Source organism: Dermochelys coriacea, chromosome 2 (genome assembly GCF_009764565.3).
Source record: "Dermochelys coriacea isolate rDerCor1 chromosome 2, rDerCor1.pri.v4, whole genome shotgun sequence".
In the NCBI taxonomy this organism is placed as follows: Eukaryota; Metazoa; Chordata; order Testudines; family Dermochelyidae; genus Dermochelys; species Dermochelys coriacea.
The window spans coordinates 217,100,711-217,124,089 of NC_050069.1; positions in this window are offsets into that span (position 1 = coordinate 217,100,711).

Below are 23,379 nucleotides of genomic sequence, written 5' to 3' on the forward strand. Positions count from 1 at the left end.
AAGCAAGGCCCTCTGGACATCCTGAGCACCTTCTACAGTTCTGACTTGAATTTCTCTGCTCTGCGCTGTTGACTATTTGCTCCAACGTTCTACTTCCTGCTTCTGTCCCAGTCTCTTCACAGCTTCACTCCACACCTGTTCCCTCACCCTTCCCTTTTCTTTCAATTTCGCCAATCCCCTCGTAACTAAACCCACCAATAATTGTTTTTAAAAAAAACAAAGGGAACTAATATGCCATTTGATGCCATCACATTCTTCACTCTGCTTGTGTGTTCTAGCCCTCCTTCCTCCCTGTGTCTGTCTTGTCTATGTAGCTGGTAAGCTTTTCAGGGCAGGGACTGCCTGCTATCTGCGTGTGTACAATGCCTAATCCATTTTAGGTTGATGCTTAGGCAAGACCCTCATAAACATGATTCATAATTATGTTAACTACATCATAGTTCAGACCTAGTATCCTTGGCTGGGACTCTTTCCAGCTCCCAGCTGACAGTTCTCTTCTTTCCACAATTCAAGAAGTCTGTACGTGGTTTGCGTTGTTGCCTGAAGGCGTGTATTTCCTGATGGGAGTCTACGATGCGGGCACTGTTTTAGCCATGCAGGTGGTTCTTGTTCTCTACTTTATAGGTAGCTGCTACTACTTCCTTTTGTGCAACAGAACAGTTGGGAGGAAGTATTTATTAGAAACTTTCTGAGAACTGACAACTCTTTAATATACATACAAGAGTAGCACAGAGTTAGAATTATAAACTATGTATTACAAATTGTTAATTATTGGAGGGTTTCCTTTTTTTTTTTATGAGAAATGTAGTTCTCATGAGTAATGTTCCATTGACATCTTGGAGAATTACTTCCACGCTATCTACAAAATTTGTGCAGATTGGGTAGCTCCAGGCAGGGCCGGCTCCAGGCACCAGAGAAGGAAGCAGGTGCCTCGGGCAGCCAATAGAAAGGGGCGGCATTCCGTGCTTTATTGGGGCAGGCATGTCCGGGTCTTTAGCGGCAATTCAGTGGTGTGTCCCCCATTCCCCCCTTCCTCTCTGGCAGCACTTCAGCAGCAGCTCAATTGAGTTTTTCTTTTTCTTTGCCGCTTGGGGCGGCAAAAAAGCTAGAGCCAGCCCTGGCTCCAGGGTAAGCATGCCCAGTCTGTGCTTCAATCCTGGTCTGAGGGGCCCTTCTCTAGGGCTGAGGATACTGTAGCTCACTTTCAGGTCATTTTGTTCTTGTCTTTTTAGCTGACACATCCAGGAAAGGCACCAATTAACACCACTCATGATGGTGGTGGTGTGATGTGGACAAATCTATTAAGAATAAATAGTCTAAATCTAGGTACATATATGACCTCCGCCACTCTAGTATCCGAGTTTCACATAGGTTACCAAACAGCTATAAAATGGTAATAGCTTTCATGACTTCTTATTCCATACAGAATCAGAGTAACTTCCCTGACTGGCAATGTGACAAGCATCTAAAAACAACTGTGGAACTTACATGACATTAGTACACCATCACTCTGTTGTATGATGTCATATTACCTTCCCACATCCTGTGTTTATCTTGTATATTTAGTTTGTAAGCTCTTGAGGACAGGCATTATTCAGCTCTTGCTTTATGGCTGTCCAGTGCCTAGCACAATCGGACCCCAGTCTTGGTTGGGGTCTCCAGTAACCACCATAATAGGAATAATAACAGCATTTTCCTGTGTGGTTTTCTCTATTTCACTTCCTTCCCTTGGGTGGAAATTATGTGTGCGGTTTTTTTTTTTTAAATTACATGTACACTGTGGTGTGTGTGTTTATATTAGTAAAGGCAATGACGAAGAAGAATGCCTTGCTGTTGGAACAAAAAGTGGTGAGGTTTATGGTAGTTCTTAGATCTTGCGGGATTTCATTCCATAGCCTTGGATTGGGCCCCCAAAAATCTAGTGCACAGTCCAGGTTTGCTCTTATGGTAGATCACTACCATTGTGCCCAAGTTGTTGGCTGCAGTCCTCACCTCAGAGTGTTAGGCATGAGGCTAAAAATGCAATACCATAAATATACAGAATGGTCCAAAATCTGCCCTCAGTTACACCTATGTAAAGCCACTGGCTGCAGTGGGGCAACTAAGAGTGCAAATCTATAGCTACATCTCCTTCTTCTTAACTGTGGGTGCAAATCCAACAATTAGAGATGCAACTACTCTGATCTGTATCTGCAATTTAGTGGAGGATACACAGTGAAAACTGAACCCACAAAGAGTCAATATATATATACATATTTTAATAAGAAAATTCATGAGCATATCATAACTCTATTAGATCTAAATGAACAAGTACTTAGCAGTCTTAACTTATGGTATCATTTTTTCTTGCTACTACAACTTACTGACTCTGAGCAGATACTAATAGTTGGACTCTGTTCTCACATTTCTAATAATGAGTAAATAAGGTGATGTTTTCATTGTAGTTCCTGAATTCCTGGGATGAAAATGGAAAAGTGCCCTCTATTTACAGAAAATAATCGCCTTTGAGAACCCCAAGCCAGCTCCAATATACTAGCTGCTGTCTACTTATGGTATCATTTTTTCTTGCTACTACAACTTACTGACTCTGAGCAGATACTAATAGTTGGACTCTGTTCTCACATTTCTAATAATGAGTAAATAAGGTGATGTTTTCATTGTAGTTCCTGAATTCCTGGGATGAAAATGGAAAAGTGCCCTCTATTTACAGAAAATAATCGCCTTTGAGAACCCCAAGCCAGCTCCAATATACTAGCTGCTGTCTACATAGCGCTCTTCTCTATTTAGAAGCTAATCTATCAGCTTTGTTCTCGAGTCTATATTTAATTATTAGTATCAGAAAGATACCAGTGGGAGCAATGGTCAGAAATGTCAAGAGTTGCAGTAATAGACAGCCAAAGAGGAGTCTCCGTAGAAATGATGATTGCTGAGAATACACTGTTAAGACGAACACTTTTACTTTTGCAAGGAGAAATGCTGTTGCATCATAATTATGAGAATGCTATACACGAGTCTGATCCTACTTCACTGACTTCACAGACATCCTATGTGAGCAAATAATATGCCTGCACCCATTAACTTTAATGGGCATTGAAGGTACTGAGCACTATGCATTAGATAGTCAACATCTTGTCGGATTGGACCCATAGTGTATACAAAGAGCCTGTTCTCTTATGGAAGTCAATGGGACTTTTGCCATTGACTTGAATAGAAGCAGGATTGGGCCTTCAAAAGGCTTTATTTTGTGTATAAAAGTTGTGCTTATCGCCTATGTATTTTTCTCCCTGTGACTTGATGAGATAATTTTTCTGCAAACTGTAGTTGCATTTCTTTCAATAGCTCTGAGAAAATGAATGCCTTTTAGAACTCCACCTAAAATAATTTGCTTTTATTTATTAAATTATAAAACCAACAATGTAACAAATTGAGATACTATTCTAAGCATGGTGATTAGATGCAATTAAGGAAACGTATTGGTCAGCTATATAATTAAATCAATGATGCTAGCAGTATATTTGCACAAATGTTCTAAACATCTTATTAATTCAGCACAGAACCAATAATAGCAAACATTATGTGCACGGGTATTTATGTATTTCAAGCTACTACAGCAAATTGCTAGCTACCAGCAGGTTTAACAATCACTTTTGGACCCATTTCATCATAATTATTTTTTAAAGTTACCTTGGGCTCCATATGATAATGTGATGTCCTAGTGTCTGGCATTATATTATATGAGTCATTCGAGATCGTTAGGTCCCCCTCCCCCATCCCCATCCCCCGCACCCCCATAGGTTCATTGTGTTTCTAGGATACAACAGCAACATTTGTTAGATTAGTGGGCGAGGTGGGGGGTATGCAGCTGAAAATCAAGAGACCAGGGAAATAATGATCCTGTTTATAAATGAAAACTGGAAAGAGGCCCATCTTTAATGCTAAAAGGTTAACAACACTATATGAAACATTTAGAATAGTTTCATGTATAGCACCGTTAAGGATGTCATTTCAAATGCAAAGATTGCTCTATGTTTAATGAACCAGTAATAATTTTTCCTTCAATTGTTTTTCTTCCCCCATAAACCCCAAATTAACTGTGCATCATTAAAATGTCTCTGTTTTGTGTTAAACCTAGAAAGATTAGGGGCCAGATGGAGCCATGGGATCTGCCCCTAGATATTTCCTGACAACAAAATGTAAATATATGCGTGAATGGAATGGAATTCAATGACACCTATATGCCTCACAGGAGAAAAACAAGCTTCTTAAGGCCCCAATTCAGCAAAACATTTTAAGCACATGCTTAACTTTAATGTTGTGCTTACGTCCCACTAACATCAATGAGATGTAAACACAAGCTTAAGTACTTTGCTGAATAGGGATAGGATTATTTGGATGTTTGAAGTTAAGCACATGATTATATCACTTTGCTGAATCAGGGCCTTAGGTGCCTACTAAGTACCCTGGTACTCATATAAGCTTCCCTGAATTGTTATAGGCCCAAATCCTGGCTTTGGTTTACACAGCTGTAAGGCTTGTCATGCACATGAACTTCACATTCCTTAGGCACTCATATTCTGATCCCCAGCCCACACTCTTCTCCCCGCTGGGATCATGGCAGGCCATGTAACTACAGCAGCATTGCAGCTGGAAGTACTTCTGTGACTCAACCAGAGGTAAGTAGAATACAAAGAGATTCAATCCTGGACAGTATGTGTGTGTAACCTTGCAGAGGTGGATTTTATTCAAACGAAGCTATTAAACTTTTAGATACATTTGGCTTGTGTGGGTTTGAAATACAAGTGCTAGTACTGTACGGGCATAGAACTGAACCAGAACCTTGAATCTGAACACCAATAAAGTTCACTCTGTTAGGGCTGCTTTCAGCACTTGCAACAGCTTATTATTTCTTGTTCACTAGGGACTAGACCAACAAATGGACTTGGGCATTACAATGCTCAGCACTGAAGTGCCTAATTTTTAGGCCTCCAGTTAGATGCCAAGGCTCTCTATACAATGCATGGGAAGAGTTAGTCATTTAAGGGCTTGTCTACACTTAAAATGCTACATTGAACCAGCTGCACCGCTGCAGCTGCACTGCTGTAGAGCTTCAGTGTAGACACTACCTATGCACAGCGGAGAAGTTCTCCCGTCGGTATAGGTAATCCACTTCCCCAAGAGGCGTGTCAGGGTTCTCTCCCCACTCTGAAGATGTGGGGACCTGCATGAAAAACTCCCTAAGTTTATTTCTACCAGCTTAGGTTAAAACTTCCCCAAGGTACAAATCTCTATTTGTCCTTGGACTGAGGTATGCTGCCACCACCAAGTGATTTAGATAAAGAATCAGGGAAAGGACCACTTGGAGTTCCTATTCCCACAAAATATCCCCCCCAAGCCTCCACCCCCTTTCTTGGGGAGGCTTGAAAAATAAACAAGGTGAGCACAAACCAGACCCTTGGTTTGTAGGACACTAAAAACCCAATCATATTCTTAAAAAACAGAACTTTATAATAAAGGGGAAAAAAAGTTAAAGAAGCACCTCTGTAAAATTAGGATGGAAGGTAATTTTACAGGACAATCAGTTTCAAAACACGGAAGATTTCCCTCTAGGCAAAACTTAAAAGTTACAAAACCCAGGAATAAACCTCCCTCTAGCACAGGGAAAATGCACACGCTAAAACAAAAGATAAACTAACGCATTTCCTTGCTTTACTTACAATTTTTGTAATCTAGATGCTTAGTTTAAGTAGGGCTTTGGGAGATATATTTTCCTTGTCCTGATTCCTCACTGACCCGGAGAGAACCAACAAAGAGAACAAAGCAAAAACTTTCCCCCACAGATTTGAAAGTATCTTCTCCCCTTATTGGTCCTTTTGATCAGGTGCCATCCAGGTTATCTGAGCTTCTTAACCCTTTACAGGTAAGGAGGGATTTTATGATACCCGTAGCTGTATGTTTATGACAAGGCGGTAGCTAGGTCAATGGAAGAAGTCTTCTATCGACCTAGCACTTCTAGACTGGGGTTTAGGTCGGTATAGCTACGTCTCTCGGGGTCTCCCAGATTTTCCAATTCCCAGACAAGTGCCCTAACCACTGCACTATTGGGGATCACCACCATTTTTTGTGTGAGCTAGAAGTACTCTGAGAACACCTACCAGATTGAGACCAGCAGGCAAGAAAGTCAGGGGAATGCCTAGTTTGAGAATGCCTCCAGGGCTTAGGCATCAAGCTGATCAGCAGTGTCAAGACTTAGGTAGCTTTGCACATGTGCACAGCCCAAAATTTGGGTTACTTTATCGGCATAAACTTTGGGGCCTAGGGACTTTAGGTGCTTCCAAGGTTAGGCAGCAGTTGAGCGGGGGTTCTGAAGATTTCAGTGGTGCCTAAACATTGAACTGAGGACCTAAATCCCTTTGTGGCTATCAGTTAGGCACCTAAATCCCTTTGTGGCTCTAGCCCTAAGATTCTTCTGTTTTCTCTTTAAAATCCACTTAAACTTTCCATCATCGTTGGGCTAGATCCAGGAGTCACTGAGTAAGATTCCCTGGCTTGTGTTACGCTGGAGGTCAGACAAGATGTTAATAGTGGTCTCCTTTGTGACCTTAAAATCAATGAATCCAGAATATGTTGATCTCCAATGTTGAATCCAATGTTATCCTTTCATCATCTTGTGTTTCAATGGTTTTCCTGGGGATCCTATTTTTCTGTCTGAATTAGATTCTGAAATCCTCTTCATAAGGAAGATGTATACCGAGTGTCTGTTGAACTCTGAGCATGCTAACAATGATCCCTCAAGAATCATAATAATAAATAAAATGTAAGGCCAGAAGTGATCATTATGATTATCTAGTCTGACCTCCTGCATAATACAGACCAGAGAATTTCACTCCATAATTTCTGCATCAAGCCCACAACTTTTGGCTGAGGTACAGCATATTTTTTAGAAAGACATTCACTCTTGATTAAAAGACTTCAAGTGATAGAGAATCTACTATATCCCTTGTTCAGCAGTCCCCCACTTAACCCTTGCCCGTTTTCCTTGAAAGCTGCTTCTCTATTGGATGGGACCTGATTAAAAAGGTCTTTCTGCTTTGTGGGGATACATGGAGTGGTTTGCAAGAGAAAGGGTTTGCCCTGATGTCCTTTGTCAAAATTCTCCCCCCTTTGTACAGCACACTGAAAAAGCACAGCAACAGATCTGTGCAGACACATGCCTAGAACCCCGACTAGGAGTTTTCTATTTGCTACCCAAGATCCATAAACCTGGAAATCCTGGATGCCCCATCATCTCAGGCATTGGCACCCTAACAGCAGGATTGTCTGGCTATGGGGACTCTCTCCTCAGGCCCTATCCTACCAGCACTCCCAGCTATCTTCGAGACACCACCAACTTCCTGAGGGAACTACAATCCGTCGGTGATCTTCCTGAAAACACCATGGCCACTATGGATGTAGAAGCCCTCTACACCAATATTCCACACAAAGATGGACTACAAGCTATCAGGAACAGTATCCCCGATAATGTCACGGCAAGCCTGGTGGCTGAACTTTGAGACTTTGTCCTCACCCTCAACTATTTCACATTTGGGGACAATATATACCTTCAAATCAGCGGCACTGTTATGGGTATCCACATGGCCCCACAGTATGCCGGCATTTTTATGGCTGATGTAGAACAACGCTTTCTTAGCTCTCATCTCCTAAGGCCCCTACTCTACTTGCGCTACATTGATGACATCTTCATGGAAAAGAAGCCCTTGAGGAATTACACCATGATTTCAACAATTTCCATCCCACCATCAACCTCAGCCTAGACCAATCCACACAAGCGATCCATTTCCTGGACCTACTGTGATAATAAGCAATGGTCACATAAATACCACCCTATACTGGAAACCTACTGACCACTATACTTACCTACGTGCCTCCAGCTTCCATCCAGGACACACCACATGATCCACTGTCTAGAGCCAAGCTCTAAGATACAACCGCATTTGCTCCAATCCTTCAGACAGAGACAAACACCTACAAGATCTCTATCAAGCATTCTTAAAACTACAATGCCCACTGCTGAAGTGAAAAAACAGATTGACAGAGCCAGAAGAGTTCCCAGAAGTCACCTACTACAGGACAGGCCCAACAAATAGAATAACAGAACACCACTAGCTGTCACCTGCAGCCCCCAACTAAAACCTCTCCAGCGCATCATCAAAAATTTACAACCTATCCTGAAAAATGATCCCTCACTCTCACAGATCTTAGGAGACAGACCAGTCCTCGCTTACAGACAGCCCCCCAACCTGAAGCAAATACTCTCCAGCAACGACACCACCAAAACAGTAACCCAGGAACCTATCCTTGCAACAAAGCCCTATGCCAACTCTGTCCACATATTTTTTCAAGTGACACAGTAGGAACTAATCACATTAGCCATGCCATCAGGGGCTCGTTCACCTGCACATCTACCAATGTGATAATGCCATCATGTGCCAGCAATGCCCCTCTGCCATATACATTGGCCAAACCAGACAGTCTCTATGCAAAAGAATAAATGGACACAGACGTGACATCAGGAATCATAACATTCAAAACCGGTAGGGGAACCAGTGATGAGCTGGAGCCGGTTCGCACTGGTTCACTGGAATGGGTTGTTAAATTTAGACGCCCTTTAAGAACTGGTTGTCCCGCGAGACAACTGGTTCTAAAAGGGCTTCTAAATTTAACAACCAGCCAAAAGTGGCGCCTTAGGCACTGACGCCGTGGGTGCTCCAGGGCTGGAGCACCCACGGGGAAAATTTGGTGGGTGCAGAGCACCCACCGGCAGCTCCATGCCCGGCCCCAGCTCACCTCACCTCTGCTCCACCTCCTCCCCTGAACGCACTGCCCCGCTCTGCTTCTCTGCCCCCCCGGTTTCCTATAAATCAGCTATTTGCCCGGGAAGCCTGGGAGGGCTGACAAGCAAGCAGCGGCTTCGCACTCAGGCCCAAGGAGGCGGAACGGAGGTGAGCAGGGTGGGGGGGGCACAAAGAGGGCTGCCCACGCCATAGTAGGTAACCCAGGGGGTGCGCAGGGGAACTGCTCCCCGCCCCAGCTCGCCTCCACCTCCCTGGGCCTGAGTGCGAAGCTGCCGCTTGCTTCTCAGCCCTCCCAGGCTTCCCGCACGAAAAGCTGATTCGCGGGAAGCCGGGGGGTGGAGAAGCAGAGCAAGGCAGTGCATTCAGGGGAGGAGGTGGAGCGGAGGTGAGGTGAACTGGGGCTGGGCACGGAGCTGCCGGTGGGTGCTCTGCACCCACCAAATTTTCCCCGTGGGTGCTCCAGCCCCGAAGCACCCATGGAGTTGGTGCTTAAGGCACCACTTTTGATGTGATCAGTGGGGGGAGCGGCTGCTTCTCCTGCTCCCCCCCAGCTATGCTACCCCGCCCCTAGGAGCCAGAGGGTCCTGCTGGATGCTTCCTGGGATCCGCTCCAGGTAAGTACTGCCAGGACTCCTCACCTCGCCCCTTGGCAGGTACCTCTAGCTCTTAAGGGCGGGGTGGGGTAGGCACCCACTACGGTGGCCCACGAGACCCTCCTGCCTGGTTCTGGGGGCAGTCAGGGGACAGGGGTGGATGGGGCAGCAGTCCCAGGTGGGGGACGGCATCAAGGAATGTGGGGGTTGGATGGGGCAGGAGTCCCAGCGGGTGGGAGCAGGGCAAGAGTCCCAGCGGCCGGCCACGACCCCCTAGTGGGGTGAGCAGGGAACCGGTTGTTAAGATTTTGGCAGCTCATCACTGAGGGGAACACTTCAATCTCTCTGGCTACTCAGTAAAAGACTTAAGGGTGGCAATTTTGCAACAGAAAAGCTTCAAAAACAGACTCCAATGAGAAACTGCTGAGCTTGAATTAATATGCAAACTAGATACCATTAACTTGGGTTTGAATAGAGACTGGGAGTGGCTGGGTCATTACACGTATTGAATCTATTTCCCCATGTTAAGTATCCTCACACCTTCTTGTCAACTGTTTAAATGGGCCATTTTGATTATCACTACAAAAGTTTTTTTCTCCTGCTGATAATAGCTCATCTTAATTAATTTCTTTAAACCACGATTTGAGGACTTCAATAGCTCAGACATAGGTGAGGTTATTCGTAGGAATGGGTGGGTGAGATTCTGTGGCCTGCGTTGTGCAGGAGGTCGGACTAGATGATCAGAATGGTCCCTTCCAACCTTAGTATCTATGAATCTATGAATCTATGTTCCATTCTATGCATCCGATGAAGTGAGCTGTAGCCCACGAAAGCTTATCCTCTAATAAATGCGCTAGTCTCTAAGGTGCCACAAGTACTCCTGTTCTTTTTGTGGATACAGACTAACACGGCTGCTACTCTGAAACCTGTTCTTCAACTGTACTACTGGGCCCCAGCCTCACCTCCTTTAGGGGGTCTTCTATTTCCATGGTGAGTGAATGGATGTATATAGATATTAAAATTAGAGCTGGCTGTCAAGGAACTCTAGGGTACAGATGTGGGGACCTGCATGAAAAACCCCCTAAACTTATTTTTACCAGCTTAGGTTAAAACTTCCCCAAGGTACAAACTATTTTACCTTTTGCCGCTGGACTCTATTGCTGCCACCACCAAGCATCTAACAAATACATAACAGGGAAAGAGAACACTTGGAAACGTCTTCCCCCCCCATCCTCCCAAACCTTACACCCCCTTTCCTGGGGAAGGCTTGATAAAAATCCTCACCAATTTGCATAGGTGAACACAGACCCAAACCCTTGGATCTTAAGAAAAAGGAAAAAGCAATCAGGTTCTTAAAAGAAGAATTTTAATAGAAGAAAAAGTAAAAGAATCACCTCTGTAAAATCAGGATGGTAAATACCTTACAGGGTAATCAGATTCAAAACATAGAGAATCCCTCTAAGCTAAACTTTAAGTTGCCAAAAGACACAAACAGGAATATACATTCCCTCCAGCACAACTTATTTTATCAGCCATTTAAACAAAACAGAATCTAACGCATATCTAACTAGATTGTTTATTAGCCCTTTACAGGAGTTCTGGCCTGCATTCCTGCTCTGGTCCCAGCAAAGGCACCACACAGACAGAGAGAACCCTTGTTTGTCCCCCCCTCCAGCTTTGAAAGTATCTTGTCTCCTCATTGGTCATTGTGGTCAGGTGCCAGCGAGGTTGTCTTAGCTTCTTAACCCTTTACAGGTGAAAGGGTTTTTCCTCTGGCCAGGAGGGATTTAAAGGTGTTTACCCTTCCCTTTATATTCCATAGGGGGTCTTCTATTTCCATGGTGAGTGAATGGATGTATATAGATATTAAAATTACAGCTGGTCAAAACATTGCAAAATTATTCTAGGATTCAGGGAGTTCAGAGCCTCTCTAGTTCCTACTGTGCATAGGTTGGGCAGTTATTTCATGCCTCTTCCTTCTTCACTGATATGACCATCCTCCTGATTAGTCAGGTCAGCATGGAGCACTACATTACTGGAATGGGGACTCATGAACCCCTGGACCACTGGAAGTTTTGCCTTAGTTAGAACTGGGTCAGAATCTTAGAATACAGTCCTGAGGAAGTATCCCTCAAAGTGTGACCAAGAGAATAATATTGCATTGCCATACAATTCCCTGAAACATATGTGCATAATACCGGGGCTGTTTATAATTCTGTGCAAGTCTGTTTTGCTGTAATCCTGATCTTCATAATCTCTCACCAACCAACAATATCATATACAAACATCTGCATGACACCCTGACTCCCACAGAGAATAATCATGGTCTGATTTTGGCATTTGATAGTCTTGCATAATAACTCTTATAAATGAGCAGCTGCTGTGCCTACTGCAACTATATGGACTGAAAGCCAGGTAAAAAAACAACAACCCATTCTGAGTTTAGTGAGTGCTTGGTGGCAAACATGACTCACCATGTTAAAAATAATTGAAATTTTATTTTTAAATCCTGAAAGCAAGATGAAGGAACAAGTGGAGTGGAACTCCAAAGCTACTGACACTTCAGTCTGAGAGATAATGTAGTGAAACTGAGTGAGCTAGTAATAGTAATAGCAAGTATTTTAAAATTTAATAGCATATTGATTGCCACTGAGAACTAATAAGAAACGTGGAGGATGGACTACTTATTGTCTCATCCCTCTTTCAGAGCCCAACATATTCAGCCAGTGTACACTCATCACTATTCCAAGGAAATATTCATTTGGATGAGCTAGGTTGGAATGTCTTTTATGCACCAGAAAAAGCATCAACCATCCAAACAAAGGACATTACATTTTCCCCAGGGTTTGCAATCATTTTTTTAATCTTTAAAGCTCCCAACTTTAAAACGGCACACACATTAATTGCTTTCCTGCCTTCCATCCTCCAGGATTCTTTTCAAGACTTCTCAGCCATCATGGGATCATCTTTCTGGCTTCCCTCTGAAGCCACATAGCCAAATGAGATAACCCCAGGTGGCTTCCCTTCCCCTTCCCCCATCACTCCCTATCTCACCCTGTAAGCATGCTTATTTTGGTGGGGAGCCTGGCCAACCAGCAGTGGAAATCCAATGTGCTGCTGGAGAGACATCACTCCACACACACAATTTTTGCAGCAGCAGCACCTTCCATTAAATTAACCCGAGGCTCCAGAGTAAGCAGAATTTCAGTGTAGCCACAATACGTAACACACAAAGGTCTTACAGTTGCCAGAGCCAATGGCCTCAGGCCTCCCCTTGCTCCTCTCCAGCCTTCAAACTTCTCCCAGGAAAAAACTTTCATTCTTTTGGCACCTTGATCAGTTCAGGCCCCTGGTCTCTGGCAGTTCTCACCTAGGTATCAGTTCCAAAGAGACACTACTACACAAAGTACCATAGGTTACTTTGGCCTTGATTGAAGAATAGTTACCATCTAGAAGGTTCCAGACCTGCCCCTGAAAAAAAGCTTTTGGAGGGAGGGGGTTGTACAGAGAGGAGTTGCATGAAAAGGGCCAGGGGCTACTGGAAACTGGACAGGGGTCTCCTAACTTTCTTGTTGGTTATCTAAACTCAACCTCGGAAGCTTTTCAGGTTTCCCAGTCACTAGTCACTTCATGAAGTACCAACTGTTTCATTCACAGAGAGTGAAGCTAAATGCGTGCTAAATTGAACTAGAAGGACTTTATTTAATCTTGTGTACTGCTCTGTACATATGGCTGAGTTCCATCCAGCCTAACTCCCCACATTCCCTGTTCTCATAGACTTTAAGGCCAGAAGGGACCATCATGATCATCTAGTCTGACCTCCTGCAGATTCGAGGTCACAGAACCTTACCCACCTACTCCTGTAATAGATCCATATAAGCTCTAGCTGAGTTACTCACATCCTCAAATCATGATTTAAAGACTTTGGTTACAGAGACTCCATCAGTTACTCTAGTTTAAACCTGCAAGTGACCTCAGCCCTATGCTACAGAAGAAGCTGAAAAAAACCCAAGATCTCTGCCAATCTGACCCAGGGAAAAATTCCTTCTTGATCCCAAATATGGCGATCAGTTGGACCATGTTGGCAAAACCCACCAGGCAGACATCTGGAAAGGAATTCTCCATAGTAACTCAGAGCCCTCCCCATCTAGTGTCCCATCACTGGTCACTGGGGATATTTGTTACTAGCAGTAGCAAGTTAGCTACATGCCATTGTAAGCAGTCCCAATCCAGAAGCCAGTCAGATTTTTTGCCCCCACTGCTCCCCCTTGGATGGGCTGTTCCAGAACTTCACTCCTCTGATGGCTAGAAACCTTCATCTAATTTCAAGCCTAAACTTGTTGATGGCCAGTTTATATCCATTTGTTCTTGTGTCAACATTGGTGCTTAACTCAAATAACTTATCTCCCTCCCTGGTATTTATCCCTCTGATGTATTTATAGAGAGCATTCATATCTCCCCTCAGCCTCCTTTTGGTTAGGCTAAACAAGCCAGTCTCTGAGTGTGCACTCTCAAGGTAGGTTCTCCATTCCTAGTAACCCTTCTCTGCACCTATTCCAGTTTGAATTTATCTTTTTCAACATGGAAGACTGAAATGCACACAGTATTCCAGATGAGGTTCCATCAGGCCCTTGTATAATGATATGAACACTTCTCGCTCTCTACTGGAAATACCTCTCCAGATGCATCCTAGGATTGCATAAGCCTTTTTCATGGTTGTATCACTTTGGCAGCTCATAGTTATCCTGTGACCAACCAGTACACCCAAGTGTTTCTCCTCCTCTGTTGCTTCCAAGTGATAAGTCCCCAGTATCAGGATGCCAACAAGAACAGTCAGGGCCAAGGGTCAGGGCAGGAGCAAATTTGAGACTGGGAGTAGCAGAGCAGTTCAGAGTAAGTTCCAGGCCAGGGTTAATGCCAAAGGTCAGAGAGTTCAAGTCAGGTTTCAGAGTCCAAGTCTGGAGGTGAAGTCAAAATCAAGCCGAGGTCAAGGCAGGAATTCAAGAGCAAGGAGCAGAAATGGTCATGGCAGCTTCATAAGATCTGTACTGTTGCCTAGACACTTTCTGGAATGCCCCTTGGGTTCATATAAGGCAGTGAGCCAATCAGGAGCCATGGGGCTGCTGTCTGTCAAACTCTTGAGGCAGAACTACCCATGGTCTGTGTTCACAGCAGGTCATAGGAGGTGGAGTGCAACTTGATAACAGCTACTGCTGAGTGGCAACTTGCAGCTGCCAGGTAGCTCTACAGGCCTTGGTTCTAGACCTGTGAGGCCTTATACCCAGCTTATAGCAAAAAATCTTGTTATAGTGCATGACCTTGCACTTTGTGCTATTAAACTTCATCTCATTTTTATTAGTCCAGCTTTCAAAGTCATCCAGATCTTCTTGAATGATATTCTAGTCCTCCTCCATATTGGCAATATCTCCCAACTTTGTGTAATTGGCAAATTTAATTAGCACACTCCCACTTTAGGCCAAAGTCATTAATAAAAAATGTTAAATAAGATTGGTCCCAAGATGGATCCCTGAGGAACTCCATTAGTTACCTCCCTCCAGCCCTCCACTTCACCTTTCAGTTTGACTCGTTATAGTCTCCCCTTTAACCAGATTCTTATCCACCTTTTGATTCTGTATTCTGCTGCTGTCCCATCAATAACAATACCTCCAGGGCACATTGGCCCTCTGATTGTAGTTCCACTGATCATGATACACAAACCTGAAAGAACTATTTCTGAGAGGGAGACGAGGAGAAGGGACATTTTTTTCCTTGTCTCTCAGTGCTGAATATTTTTTGTCACTGCATCAAATTAGGATGCAAATATTTTTTCCAAATATTATTGAGAAACCACTGTAAACTTAGCCAACAACATCATAGTGTAGATGATATTTAGGTTATATCTATACTACGAGAGAAAAGTGTGATTACCAGCTCATGTACAGAGGCACCAACTTTCTGATTTCCCCAGCGGTGCTTGACCTCCAGCCCTGGAGCACCCACGGAGTTGGTGCCTATGCTCACGTACATAGTCACATAAGCTTTCATTGAGCTAGCATAAGTATAAGTAGTAGTCTAGCTGCGGTAGTATGGGCAGCAGCAGCAGGGCTAAGTCATGCCAAGTACAAACCCACCTGAAGCTCATGGGTATGTCCACAGTGTGGCTAAACCATGCTGCCATCGTCCATACTACCAGTGGCTGCACTACTATTTGTAATCGCACTAGCTCTCATCGAGCTCGTGTGTGTATGTATATGTGAGTTGTGAATCACACCCTTAACTCATTGTGTGGACATAGCCTTAGGCCAATTCATAATTCATATCAGCTGTGGACACAAATACAAGAAAATGAAACTTTGACACACGGAGCTTCTCTGAGAGGCGCTGTTACATCAGCTATCTTGAGTGAGCAGAAGCCAATCACTGCAGATGAAAAATCCTTTCAGCACCACGGTGATTTGGTTGTGGATGCATCCTCATGAAATAAACTTGTGTTGAAGTGTCTCCTATTTAGTTTTAGTGCATAAACACATGTACCATCAGAGGATTTAAAGCACATAGCACCATAGTATACTACCTATGTCACAGAGTGGTTGGCCCCTGTAAATAGAGTGGATCCAGTTCCCCTTTGCCAGAAGAAGTGCTCCCATTTGGCCAGTTAAGAGGCCAGGGAACCACCTCTGGGCTATACAAGATCAGAGAAAGATTGGTGAGAGGGAGTCCCAGTGAGTCAGAGAACAGACTGGAGGAGCAAGGAAAGAGGTAGGTGAGAGCTGCCTGGGTCAGCCAGGGTCAGGTGAGAACTGCCGGAGACCAGGGCAATATCCTGGAAGAAAGCAGTTTTTTTCCTGGGACGAGGCTGGAGAGCAGCAAGAGTGGTTTGCTGACTGATGTCCCTGAACAAAAGCTGGAGAGACATGAAGGCAGCAGCAGGAGCAGCACCAGTAGCAGATGGAGTTGCCTGCTAGTTCTAAGCCCAAAAATTACAGCCAAGGGCGAGAGAGGGTTGAAAGCCAGGGAGCAGCAGAGGGGCTCACCCGCTGACCTCTCCACAGCTAAAAAAACTAGACCCAGAGGAACTATGAGAGGCTCAGGGAGGGGCTGGGGTAGGGATATTCCCCAGCAAAGAGACAGTGGGGATTTCTGCTGGAAAGACCATGGTGGCACCCCAGTTGAAAGGGCTGGGGTTGATGTCCTTATACAAGGATAGGAGAGGACTGACAACAAGTCTGGGTGTGGCTGAAGGCACTGCTGTGCGATATGTGGGACAGCAGGCACAAGATGCCTTAAATTCCAGGCACTGGGGTGAGAAACTGACTATCTTTTTTAGACTTTTATTATAGATTGTTTTGAACTGTGTAGCTATGTTCTGGTAATAAGCCACATTGATGAACTAGAGGATAAACCTTGCACATACAGTTTCTGGATTGCCTGAGAGGGGAAATTGAGGAAGGCACACTTGTTGTGCTGTGGTCTGCAGCAAGAGGGTGTTCCAAGCAAGGTTGCCCTCTGACAGCTTGCTAATATTTTGTGTGTGTGTTTTAGATGTTTACTACTATTTTTAAGCATGTTGGTACATCCAACCAGCACTGTAAGGTCTTCTCTAGAAACATTGTCAGTTTCTAAAAAGGATATCCATTAATCAGTCTAATAGCCCATAGCTGAAAGCTAGTAACCCATGCTGGGAAATAAATTGTTTTGTTTGCCAAGCAATTGCTTGCATCACTGACCCAGTTTATTTATTTCTCTCTCTTATAAAAATGCTGCTGTGGTGGAAGTACTTTCCTGCACCTGCAAGCCAGTCATCTAGTGCTGCAGATATGGTGCTGGCAGAAGGCTTAATGCCATCTGTGACAGGGAGCTCTACTCACTGCAGGACGGTACCTCTTCCACTTTGGGGATTAACGCTGCACAGCCAACACCCCTTCCTGTGGTTGCACACTGTCTCTCTCACTTTCTCTCCCTGCAGCCCCTCTCTCATTCCAGGAACTGCAGCCTCCTCTTTGTGCCTTAGTCTTCCAGCCAGGTCACTACTTGGTTTCCCCTTCGATGTGGTGTATCAAAGTCCCTTCACACCAGCAGTCTCAGGCAATCTTCCTTTTCACTGCCCTGCCCCATGGTGCCACTCCCTCAGTGGCTAGTAAGGGAACCCAGGCCCATCCTCTAGTCCAGCTCAGGAACCCTCTAATCAGCAGCCCAGGTCTGTTCTTTCCTGAATGCTGCTGCCTTTCCTACTTGTCTGGCTTCCTCCCCTCTCTGAGTTTGTCATCCTCCCAAATCCCTCCTCCCAGGGAGCAACCATAGGCAACTTTGTCTCTGTCCCAACCACACCTCCCTTCTCCCAGCAAGCGACTGCAGCCTACTTTCCTGCAGTCCCTTACCCTGTTGCCAGACTCCTAGTTTTGTAGAAGCCCCCCAGTCTCTCACAGGTGAGCTTGTCTCTAATTAGCTGCCTCACGCTCCCCCGTTTGCCACCTACTTGACTGATTGGGTCCATTTGGCTTAATTTAGCTGTTGCAGGGACAGCATGGGGAGTACACCCCCATCACATATGCAAGTAATGAACTAATTGCAAATGTCACCATTTGTGACCTGGGGGACAAAGCATAGCGAAAGTGGACACACATGGGAATCAGCTGGTTGAATAGATTATAGGAGCTATTCATGAGTGACCAACAGCAACAAGGTTTTGAGTTTTATTAGGCTTTTTTGGGTTTCACAGCTCTAGGAGAACACTTGATGTAGTTTTACTTTAATTCTATGCATGTTTTTAATTTGGAAACTCTAATTCTTTCCTGGTGGTAGTGCAATTATGTCTAGTGAGATGTTAAAATGGGTACTACACATTGTGTAGGAAAGACTAACTGTAGTGAACAATTAACAAAGACTGTTATAAATGAAAAGGGTGGCTTGATAGGAATTACTGGGATAGAACAGTCCTATTATAAGTCTAATTAGAGAGCATACTTTACTGCTAGAAATATTGTATTTGCTAGACTTGCATCTTTTCCTCAGAGGGAAATGTCACTAGGAGTATGATCATCCCTTGCCAGCTAGTTTTATATTCATATATTAATGGGATGATTAATTTTAAAATGGACCTGAGACTTGACATCTTTGCCTTCACTAATAGATATGGTAGACTTGAATTATCAGCATTTAGAGGTAAAGCTCAGAATGAAACTAAACACTGTGGTCATACAAGCCATATTCCAAGCCAGTCTACATAGTAATATATTCATGTCTTGATGATCATCTGTTTCTGAGAGTTTGTAAATCTTATTAGAAATGTACATCATGTGGTTGGAATGAAAGGTTTCTGGTTTATAGGCTGAAACAAGGAGGGAGTAAGTGGGCAGAGTTAAGATTGTTTTTTGAACTATGCAATAAAATGTTACATATGTACATTTAACAGACTTCATGAAATGGAAGCATATTTGTACAATTATCTACCTTTCCTTACTGTTCATTTCCATGCTTGAAATAATTACACTTAAAAAAATGCTAACTTTAATTATACATTCTTTCCATAATGTTCCTGGTTCTTAAAAGAGAGTGAAACCTTCTTCAGTCAAAAGGAATAGCTTCAAGTTATAATTCAAAAAGTCCATGAGGCTCAGCTAAACAGGGTGGCATAGCAGACAACCAAGTTAAAGTTTCAATCAGTTATAAATGTGCATTCCTTTGTAATGAGGTACAGCAGCTTAAATTAGATTTAAATGGCATCTATCAACCCATTCATTTTAAGCATCAGGAGACTATACTAAAAGTATCAAGTATTCCAATAAAGCAAGGGATATCTTTACCTACCTTCTTTTCATGTCTGTTATACCTCTGATTTCAATCTGGTGCAATGCTCTTTTGGGTGAGCAATGTCATGATACTGGAAATCAATCTTAGCACTTATATTTACCCTGCCCATACTATCCAAGCACATCACAATTTTATCCTCACAATGTCCCCGTGAGGTGGGAAGTGCTATTGTTTCCATTTTACAGACAAAAAACTGAGGCACAGAGAGGCTCAGTGACTCACCCAAAGCTGCATAGGAAGCCTGAAACAGAGCAGAGACTTAAACCCATGACTCCTAAGTCCTGGGCTAGTGCCCTAACCACTGGGCCATCCATCTTCTGCACTTCAATCTACCTACTTTAATGCAATTTCTAGTGAAATTCAGGAGCGTCCATTAGAAACAGGTTTACAATGTTTTAGGATAACAATTCCCTCTGATTAGAGTGTTGAGAGTAGTGTCAAATTTTATAATAGAGTCAACAGGTAGTTGATGTTTTTGTGCTTCACCCCACCCGCAGCTGAAAAGCAGTGATGCAATTGGATTGTCCAGACAGCACAATGAGTTAGGAGTGCAAAGTGATGTTAGCCCTAAATTGAAGTAGTATTGTACCAATCTGAAGGGAAGCAGTACTCTGAGTCCCAATTTACTTAGGTCTATACTATCAATTGCAGGAGGCAATTCAAGGTGGGACAGGGTGGATGTTCTTATTAGCAAACAGCTGATCTTAACACTCATTTCATTTCCAGCTTTGGTAAGGTTTAGCATCACTACATGGGGACCCAACTATTAATTTATTTTAGAAAATCATTTATGCTGTGAAAGATGCCAGATAGAGAATCTGAAAGTAGCAGCATCTCCTGCTCCCTCAAATAAAGGCTGGGAGAGAAGCAGTTCAGGTTCCAGTCTGATGATATTGCTGAAATGTTCCAGTCGAAAGGGGGGATTAAGGATCTGAGATTCATAATAAAAACAAACAAACCCAGCAAAACATTTTTAAACCTCTTTTTATGAGGCAAATTAGGAGCAGTAAAGGGTAGAAACAAGGCTTTGGGTTTTTCAATGATTTTTGCAGAGATGATGGATGAACAAGAGATTAAAGCAAAACAGACCCTGGAACTAGCGTAACAGATGGAATTGAATGAGATACGTGATACTGCAGACAGCCAGTGTTTAGCGCTAAACATGGAATCAACTGAGGATGTGTGGTAATGTAAGTAGTGCAGAACACTCAATATTCAGATTGTGACATTTGGCCACATCTGAGGGTAAGGGGCACAACAAATTCACACTGGCTCCAGTGGGTACTTCATCACTGCTTGTTCCTCATAAACCCCCACCTCATATCACCTTGGGATGGTGCAGTATGACTGGGTCCAAAAAAGTCTAAGGATAACTTGTCCCCATAGATTGTCATCCCTGATCCATTTGTATGTCTTTTAACTGATTGTCCTTCCTAGAATATTTAGAAATAGTTGCAAAGTGGCTGAATATTTTCCTCCAGTTCACTATGTGATTATTGGCATCTCAGCTTACACCGAAAAGTGCTGGGCCAAATTCATCCATGGTGTAATTCCACTCCTCCGTTGTTATGCAGGGCCAATTTCATGTGTAGTGTAATTGTTCTCTACTAAGATTGCAAGGGAGACTAAATTGTGCAGAAATATTTATAGTGATTGTTTGAAACCTGGATTGAAAATTATAGTATAAAGCTGAAAGCAAGCAACCTAGTTGGATGCTAAAATCTCTTTTGTTCAACACCACAATTGTCTGAATCTGACTCACTTTATCCCATTTAAAGAACAGCGGAGGGTATATGATATTAAGGGTGCACTTTAGTAAGCTGAGACTACACTTCCCATTATGAATACAGAGAACTGTGACAAGATATCACACAGTTTGAAGTATTTAAATGGGATTCTACTTTTGGTTAAATATTCTCCCTGTTGTCAGTCAAAATCTTCAAATCCTTATTCAGCTTTTACTTTTCATAAAAATACACAGTTCCATTATCTTTCTCTCTCCGCATCTATATAGTCAGTCAACAGAAGATGACTTTTACCATTTCTTACCTCTGATAGTGCCTATTCTATGTACAATTAAGGAAGAATGTGATCTCCGACACCACTATGTTTTAACCGTTGGCAAAAGTGGACTTATTTACATTTTAAAAATAGCAACACAAAAAAAACCACCTATAGAAATAGCTCTAGTGGCGAGGCAATTAATAATAATATCACAAAATAAAGATAACTCAGCAGCATAAAAAATCATAACAAAAACTTAAACAATGACAAACTAATCCAGCTAATCAGAGCAAGGAAAATGGTAGTGTAATCTATATGAACAAAAGAGAGAGAAGCCAACACTCATGTCTTAAATGCAAATCCCCTCAGATTCCTTGGGTTCAGATTTGAATCTTCAGATCCAGACATAGTTCTATGCTTTCAGTACTAATGAGATCCATACCAGAGACTGTTTTCTAGTTTGGAAGCAACCAAAATCTCCCAGGCTTCAGCCCAAGGTGCTATACAAATATTAGGAGAATAACTTAACTGGCAAGATTTCCTCAATAGACTCAATATATCCAACTATATACAGCACATATCTAGAGTCACTTCACCAAGGTGAGGATGAATCATATCTCCGCAGATACAAAATAAATAGAAACAACAAAAAAAGACAATAAAAGTTAAGAATACCTACTGGGTGGGAGGAAGGTGCAGTCAGATGTAAAATGGCTACTTTAGGGCTGCAGATGCTTGCCTCTCCCAAATTTAAATGGTCTATCAGAAAAGCATTCTGGGAAAGGTTCCTATGCATGGATGACCCTAGAGTAGAAAATTCAGAGAGGATCAGGCAATTGGAGGATATAGTTCTTAAACTACAACTGTATGTTTTCAAGGGCTAGAAACCAGAGCGGCAAATATCCTGGGTTTTCATAGATGGTGTGTGTGAGAAATAATGTTTGTTTGTCTCTGATATTATAATTTTATAATAAAAATCTAGATTGCCCTTTGACTTTCATTGCATTTTATGCTTAAAGTTTGTGATCATTGTATCACAAACTGCTAAGATAATAGAAGCACAGAGGTTTAAGTGCTTAATGCTTGAAACATGCACCTCAAACTGTCATAGTTTTAAACATATATACTAGTGTCAAAGTCTTAAATAGAGAATGGCTTCCAAAATCAGTGGGTCATGTACTCCATAAAACAGCTTTAATGAGCTCCCATTTCCTGGCTGGTGTCCATTTCAAGCGCAAAGACTGGTTTTTCCAGAAGTACAAATAATGTACAGGAAAATGTGTTTCAGAGTAGCAGCCGTGTTAGTCTGTATTCTCAAAAAGAAAAGGAGTACTTGTGGCACCTTAGAGACTAACAAATTTATTAGAGCATAAGCTTTCGTGAGCTACAGCATCCGATGAAGTGAGCTGTAGCTCACGAAAGCTTATGCTCTAATAAATTTGTTAGTCTCTAAGGTGCCACAAGTACTCCTTTTCTTTTTTAGGAAAATGTGTGTATGTGTGTGGGTAATGCACTGGTCAGTGTGTGTTAGATGGCTGCCTCTGTTCCTGACCTAGAAGGGATGGGTGTCTGTTACAGCCCCTACCTGTAACAGCTTGGCTCTTCAGGGCTACCTGTAGAGATCCATGCTTTTAGATCAGAGGTACCTGGTTTAATCTCCAGGGGTAGCAAGATAGGCTATGACATGTTGTGATAGAAGGCACCTGTGTATTCACACCCTACACATCATTGTAATAATCTTTGTACAAAATATGCCATGTGAGGTAGCATTGAAAACTAATAACTTGCTGGTCAATAATATCATGGTCAAATGTATGTAGTAACATTATATGTAAGGTTCTGAAGATAAACGGAAATCATGACTGAAGTGTGTTTACCAGACAAGTCTGGGGAGTGAATAAACCTGTTTCACAAAGACAAAGGAGAAACTGACATCTCTAGTCAATCACAGTTGATGGGCCATCACCTATCAAGTGGCCATTCTTTGGCAAGGAAGGGGGGCAAGAACAAACTGCTCTGCATTTTAGCAAACAGCAGCATAAAACCTCTCCCACACAAGACTCTGGTATCCAGCTCTCAGCTGGAAAAAAAGCTTTATCTAGGGGTCACTCTCAGGAAAA